The 7,091-nt window shown below is 31.1% G+C and overlaps 1 protein-coding gene across 3 annotated transcripts in view; it reads left to right on the top strand.

Annotated features, from left to right (window-relative positions):
• The window catches only part of LOC143042021 (beta-1,4-mannosyltransferase egh-like), a 59,179-nt gene that overhangs the window by 28,364 nt on the left and 23,724 nt on the right, over window positions 1-7,091 (top strand). For all 3 annotated transcript variants that reach the window (XR_012967863.1, XM_076214235.1, XM_076214233.1), the window contains exon 2: window positions 1,974-2,035. The gene's annotated coding sequence lies outside the window, so the exon portion shown is untranslated. The remainder of the gene's footprint in view (window positions 1-1,973; window positions 2,036-7,091) is intronic.

The following is a 7,091-nucleotide window of genomic DNA, read 5'->3' as shown; positions in this document are numbered from 1 at the left end:
AGTAAAGGTTCTTATATTGTAAATTACAATTAACATGCTTATTTTTAATCATCCTTGCAGTGGTATACTTTGTATAATTTGAATTTAAAATAAAAGTTTGCTAGAACTAATTGAAATCTTAAATGTGTCCCGTTATATCAATTTTTATATAATAAGAAATACATATATATTTTTACCTTATTTATACTGTTTTATTTCTACTCAGATACATACATACAAATAAATATTGATTTAATTCAGCTAACAAACTTATCATGTAGCATTAAAAAAAAAAATTTAAAATTGATAAATCATAATATAAATTAAAAAAGATGGCTTCAAATATTGTCATTGAATATAAGATGAAAAGACCCTCATATGTTACCTGTTGTAGAAAAGAAAAAAAAATGATTAATGGGAGATAACTCAACTTTAATTTGTAAATTTCCAATGAATTTCAACCACCATCTCCAAATTATTCTAGGGTTATAAAAGTTGTCACATTTTGTTACAGGAAAAATAACATAGATTTGTTAAAAATTTGCCTAAATATAGGACATGTGAAAAGTTATAATTGATATCCTGTGTGAAATTTGAATGATAAATTAGGTTACAGTGGAATAAAAAATTTATATGGGAGACAAAAAAAATTAAACAGCTCCACCAGTAATTTTCCAATAGAAAAATACCTCTGTATTTTTATTGTGATTAATTGGTAATTACTTTGAGAATATGGTGGAATGTAATTCTGTTATAGGAAAATCAATTTATATGTGGTATTAACTAACACATGATTTTTATTTAATGCCTATTCTTGACGATCATTATCAAATTAACAAACAAAATCCTCGTAAGAGAATCTGTCAAAATATCAGGTAGAATTTTTAAACTGGAAAAATGGATTCTGGGAAGCACTTAAGTGGTAGGTCAATTACGATATCTGGTATATATATAAATATATGCAGTTGTAGTAACATTGGCACAGGGGAGGATCCAGCCATTTTAAAAAGGGTGGATTCCAACTACAGGTCCCCATTCAAATGCATTAATCTTCAAAAAAAAAGGGGGGGTTCCAACCCCCAGACCCCCACCCCCACCCCTCCCCTGGATCTGCTACTGTTGGTTCATCTTACTTCCATAAAGTTTATTTAGCCATACTTCCTCTGTTATTGTCTTTTGTCTTTAAAACTTTTGGTTAGATTACATGTTAAAATTAATAGTTTATAATTCAGTTTAAGGGAACCACTAGTGATAGGTCAATGATATCTGGTAGGCAGTTGTATTAACATTGACACTTAATTCTCATTTCCATAGAAATTATTTGGCCGGACTCCCTCTGTCATTGTCTTTTGTCTATGAAACTTTTGATTAGTTTACATGTTAAAGTTTGTGTTTAGGACAGTTTTAAGGGAACACCTTATTATAAGTCAATTGTATGGTATGCAATTGTATGTCATTGACATTTGTCGTTTCCATGGGGGTTGTTTTGGCCTTGCATCTTCAAATCATGGTTCATGGACTTTGAATGGTTAGCATGTTTAACATGCCAAAGTATTCTGCCTTTCTTATTTCAACATTTACATTATACTATAAAAATTACATAAACATGTAATTAGTTAGACATATCTCTTTGTCGACATGTTATTTAATACATATGTTGTAAAAAGTTTTACATATTTTCTCAATTCAAAGACAATGACTTTAGATTAAAATTAAATTTGCATACAAAATATACTTTACATGTACATAAATAAAATATGCAGAATATTAGCATTTGTTATTTGGGCATTTAAAGTTCTATTGAGGTTTTTAGAATCAATAATCGTAAATAAATTCCATAAAGATTCTAATACATGAATTGATTTCCTCCATAAAAGGTGATATCAATATTTGCCCTTGATAATCTTGGTTATACACCTCAGATTTTATGAGTACAAACATAAAATTGCAATGTTATCAGTACTAACGTCTTTTAATCACTTTATCAATTGCAGATAAGAAATAACCAAAGCAAATATTAGGGAGGATTGTAGGTGGTGTTAGTCGTCTAACAAAGGTGAGTTACGTTAAATTATTGTACATGTATGGTCACAGGTAAATGAAATTTTGTTTCTATTTTCTAATTAAGGTATTCAAAACGAACATGAACAAAATGAGAAGACATTTCTTCCATTTTTGAATTGTTACTGTATATATTTTACTTTTTAAGAATTGATATGAGACCCCCCATGACATTTCCAGGCTTTAAAGGGGTATTTATTGAAAAAAAAAACGATACAGATAGAAATTGACAATTTATCTGGATCATGCATGCATAGTTAATTTTATTTGTCCATAACCATTTTTTCATAAATAATAAACTAAGCAAAGAAAGATAAACAAAATCAATGACTCATTTTCAAAAATGTTTATATTCCTAACTTACTGTACTATCTATATCAAAGAAACCAGAGAATTATTATACATGTATGTCTCCGAGGAAACAAAACATAATTCAGATGTTTTCTATATTATTAAACAATTTAGAAAAAAATAGAAACAAATTTTTAAACAGTTTAAGAGCTTATTATAAAAATAATATTTCACTATTGGCAATCAGATTTTTGTTTAAAGTTTTCATAATCAGCACAAAAACATAGCTGATGTATTATCTCTTGAAAGTCAACCATTTTACCTAATTTGAATCTTACTGCAGTGTTTTCACGCCATCTTTAATTTGACCCATATTGTGCATGTTACCATCATTATTCAGATGTTAAGGTAAACTGTGAAAAATTTAAGAAGGGTGTTGCCATGCAGTAAGAACAATTTTTGACAGATTCTCCTCCCCCCCCCCCCCTTTTCCCCCTTTTAAAAAAAATAGTTCTTATACCTGTTAAACAATGATTTACAAATCTTTTTAATCTATGAATATTATAAATCATGCATACCTAGAAAAATCATCAGATTTTACATTCTTGTCTGTCTATTGTATTTATAACTAAATCAAATTATATAAACAGCTGCATTCTGCAGAGGTATTCAAGGTTATTCAGATAGCGTCTAGTCTAAAATATGCATGAAATGGTATTACATAATAATGAGACAATGCATTTTCAATTGTTTCTTAGGATATTTTGTAATTTGGATATGTGCTTTTGTATGTTATAAAACAAATATGAGAATTGAAGTGATATGGTGAAAATGAATTGGACAGCTAATGCCCCTGTTAAGTAAGTAGTGTTTTGTTAACTTGGTATTCCAAAAGGAAAATCATGTTATTAGATTAGTTAAGGGTGGTGGACGGACAAGCAAGCTACTGCCAACAGTTTCCATGCAATAACTTATGAACCGTTCAAAGTTCAATCAATGCTTTTCAATATCTGATATGTTAAAACTATTGATGATTTTTACTTATACCCTTTAGGAATTATGGTACTTACCATATTTAAAAATGGCACTTTATGTTGTTTAGGTTCCATTTCTTAGTAAACTCTTTTACCCATGGTTTAAATAACAGTACAATATGCAGTGGCGTATCCAGGGGGAGGGTTCCGGGGGTTGGAACCCCCCTTTTTTTTTGGACGATCAATGCATTTGAATGGGGACATATAGTTGGAACCCCCCCTTGTCCTGGGTTGGGAACCCCTCATTTTTAAAATGGCTGAATCCGTCCCTGAATATGTGTTGGTTCTGATGAGCTCATTTTGACAATTTTTACTTTGAGGAGTTTTTACCTAGTTCTGTTAAATGTTTTTGTACACCACTCGACCAGTGCTTAAAAAAATTGTATGTTATAAGGGAGATCAAGATATTTTAAAAGAAACTTCCCCCTGAGCAATTACTTATAAATTGTTCTGACAATGCGGTTAAAATATTAATATGCTTGTGGTTATCAAGTTTGATGTTGAGGATTTTCATTTTTGCCCAGCAGAATTTATGGTCCCTTTTAGATTTAACAAAATAGGCTTAGAAATTATGGCAGGTCAAAAGCCTTACAGCACTTTTCAAAATACAGATTACCTGGTTTGCTGTGAATTTGACGGCATGTGCTAAAAGGTGGAGTGGAGTGGAGTGGAGTGCTTGAGTTTTGGAGTGGAGTCATGGAGTGAAATACTTAACATATCCAAAATTTAGTATCTATCTTAAATCATTAAAATTGGTTTTTGTGGAAAAAAAAAAAAATTAAATTGCAGCATACAATGATTTTATATTTTTTAATTTGTCATATTTGATTTTTGGAAAATGATGCGTCAGCGGCATTGTTCCAATACCATTGACCAGAACAACAGGAAGTTGATTATTGCCTCCGCCTACCGCACTCGGTTTCATATTTACTATTTTACAAACAGGTATCTGCTAGATTGAAACGATCCAAACATAGTAAAAAAGACAACCGTAAACCAGCTTAAAATTTGTAAACTACAAAACGTAATCGGTTATTGTTCATTCCGTTTTGGTGTTTCATACCGACTTATATGCTTTGTATAAGCTTAAGACCCTTCAAACATTAATGTGATAGGTATATTAAAAACTGTTTTACAAAAGGATGGAATTGTTTTATTTTCAAAGTCGTATTATAGTGATATCTGTCATGTACAGATTTCTTCTTTTACATGTGCTTTTTAAACTTCCTGTTGAAACATCGCAAGTTTCAAAATTGTGTTTTAAGTGAATTAAACTTATTTTAACAATCATGAAGCGTTCTAGAATCATTTTCAAGCAGTTTTCTACTTCTGTTTGATGATCGAAAACAGGTTTTCTCAAGAAAATACCGCAAACGATCGCAGAGGATTTGAAATGTACAAGTCAAATCGGCACTTATTTGAAGTCAATTCGGCATCAATAATATTTGTTATAATATTTTTTATTCAATTAATTAATAACTTTTACCAAGTGCATAGTTAATATGTTGTTGTGTAGAAAGGTAAACAACGAAGCCCTTACCCAAGCCGTTTTAACAATGAGACAATTAGAAAAATAAAATGGAAAACTATGAGTGAGTCCCTTTCAATAAATCAAACTTTCATGCCAAATAATTAGCAAATTTAAGGTGTTTTTTTTTAGGAAAGTTTAAACAGCATTAAACCATCAATCCTGTAAAATGCTCAACTGGTTAAAAAAATGCATAAAAAAATATCCAATACCTTTAATTCCTAGATATACCTCATATATATATTTAAAATACACATTTAGTTGAGAAAAAAAATATATAAAAAATGTACATGAACCCGCAAAAATGTGAAAGTTAATATTTTTGGACAATCCATTCCTTAGGTATTTAACTCTTTTTGCTTAAATACTGAAAAAAATTCTGGCAACCCCTTTCTTATTTTTACTCTTTTTGCTTAAAATACTGTTATAAATATATATTTAACATGGGTGACGAATTGACTATATCAGGTGTCGATTTAACCAGGTGCCGGCTTGACTAGAATTCTTTGAAATTACCTGAGTTTCATTAGACCTTTGATAACAGTAACAAAAAGATTATTTACCTAAAATTTTGTTGGAGAAGGGGGTTCGGACTATGTACCAGTGAGAAATATACAAGCCTTTCTACGGTATTTATTTGTACAATTCAGGTAGTTTTAGTCTTAGATGCATGATTTTTTTATTAGTTGTTAGTGGCTTTGAACAAGCTGTCAGATAACTGCGAGTACTCTCAGATCTGTTCATTGCGTCTTTTTGTGCCAGGATGTATAAGTACCCGGCCACGTCCACTTGTATTTTTGTCCATCTGATGAGTTAAGCCTTTTTCAACTGATTTTTATAGTTCGTTCTTATGTTGTACTGTTATAACACTGTCCCAGGTGAGGGGGAAAGTTGGGATCCCGCTAACATGTTTAACCCCGCCACATTATTTATGTTTGTGCCTGTTCCAAATCAGGATACGTTTAGTTTTTGCACTCTAACTTTAGTAAAAGTGAATAGAAATCTATGAAATTTTAACACAAGGTTTATGACCACAAAAGGAAGGTTGGGGTTGATTTTGGGAGTTTTGGTCCCAACATTTTAGGAATAAGGGGCCAAAAAGGGCCCAAATAAGCATTTTCTTGGTTTTCGCACTATAACTTTAGTTTAAGTAAATAGAAATCTATGAAATTTTGACACGAGGTTTATGACCACAAAAGGAAGGTTGGGATTGATTTTGGGAGTTTTGGTTCCAACAGTTTTGGAATTAGGGGCCAAAAAAGGGCCCAAATAAGCATTATTCTTGATTTTTGCACAATAACTTTAGAATAAGTAAGTAGAAATCAATGAAATTTAAACACAAGGTTTATGACCACAAAAGGAAGGTTGGGATTGATTTTGGGAGTTGAGGTCCCAACAGTTTAGGAATTAGGGGCCCAAATAAGCATTATTCTTGGTTTTCCCACCATAACTTTAGTATAAGTAAATAGAAGTCTATGAAATTTAAACACAAGGTTTATGACCATAAAAGGAAGGTTGGGTTTGATTTTGGGAGTTTTGGTCCTAACAGTTTAGGAATAAGGGGCCCAAAGGGTCCAAAATTGAACTTTGTTTGATTTCATCAAAAAAATGAATAATTGGGGTTCTTTGATATGCCGAATCTAACTGTGTATGTAGATTCTTAATTTTTGGTCCCGTTTTCAAATTGGTCTACATTAAGGTCCAAAGGGTCCAAAATTAAACTAAGTTTGATTTTAACAAAAATTGAATCCTTGGGGTTCTTTGATATGCTGAATCTAAAAATGTACTTAGATTTTTTATTATTGGCCCAGTTTTCAAGTTGGTCCAAATCGGGGTCCAAAATTAAACTTTGTTTGATTTCATCAAAAATTGAACAATTGGGGTTCTTTGATATGCCAAATCTAACTGTGTATGTAGATTCTTATTTTTTGGTCCCGTTTTCAAATCGGTCTACATTAAAGTCCAAAGGGTCCAAAATTAAACTAAGTTTGATTTTAACAAAAATTGAATTTTTGGGCTTTTTTGATATGCTGAATCTAAACATGTACTTGGATTTTTGATTATGGGCCCAGTTTTCAAGTATGTTCAAATCAGGATCCAAAATTATTATATTAAGTATTGTGCAATAGCAAGAAATTTCCAATTGCACAGTATTCAGCAATAGCAAGAAATCTTCAATTGCACAGCATTGTGCAATA

The sequence above is a fragment of the Mytilus galloprovincialis genome, chromosome 8 (assembly GCF_965363235.1).
Source record: "Mytilus galloprovincialis chromosome 8, xbMytGall1.hap1.1, whole genome shotgun sequence".
Lineage (NCBI taxonomy): Eukaryota > Metazoa > Mollusca > Bivalvia > Mytilida > Mytilidae > Mytilus > Mytilus galloprovincialis.
The sequence above is the reverse complement of the archived record's forward strand: the minus strand, read 5'-3'. Positions and strand labels throughout refer to the sequence as shown.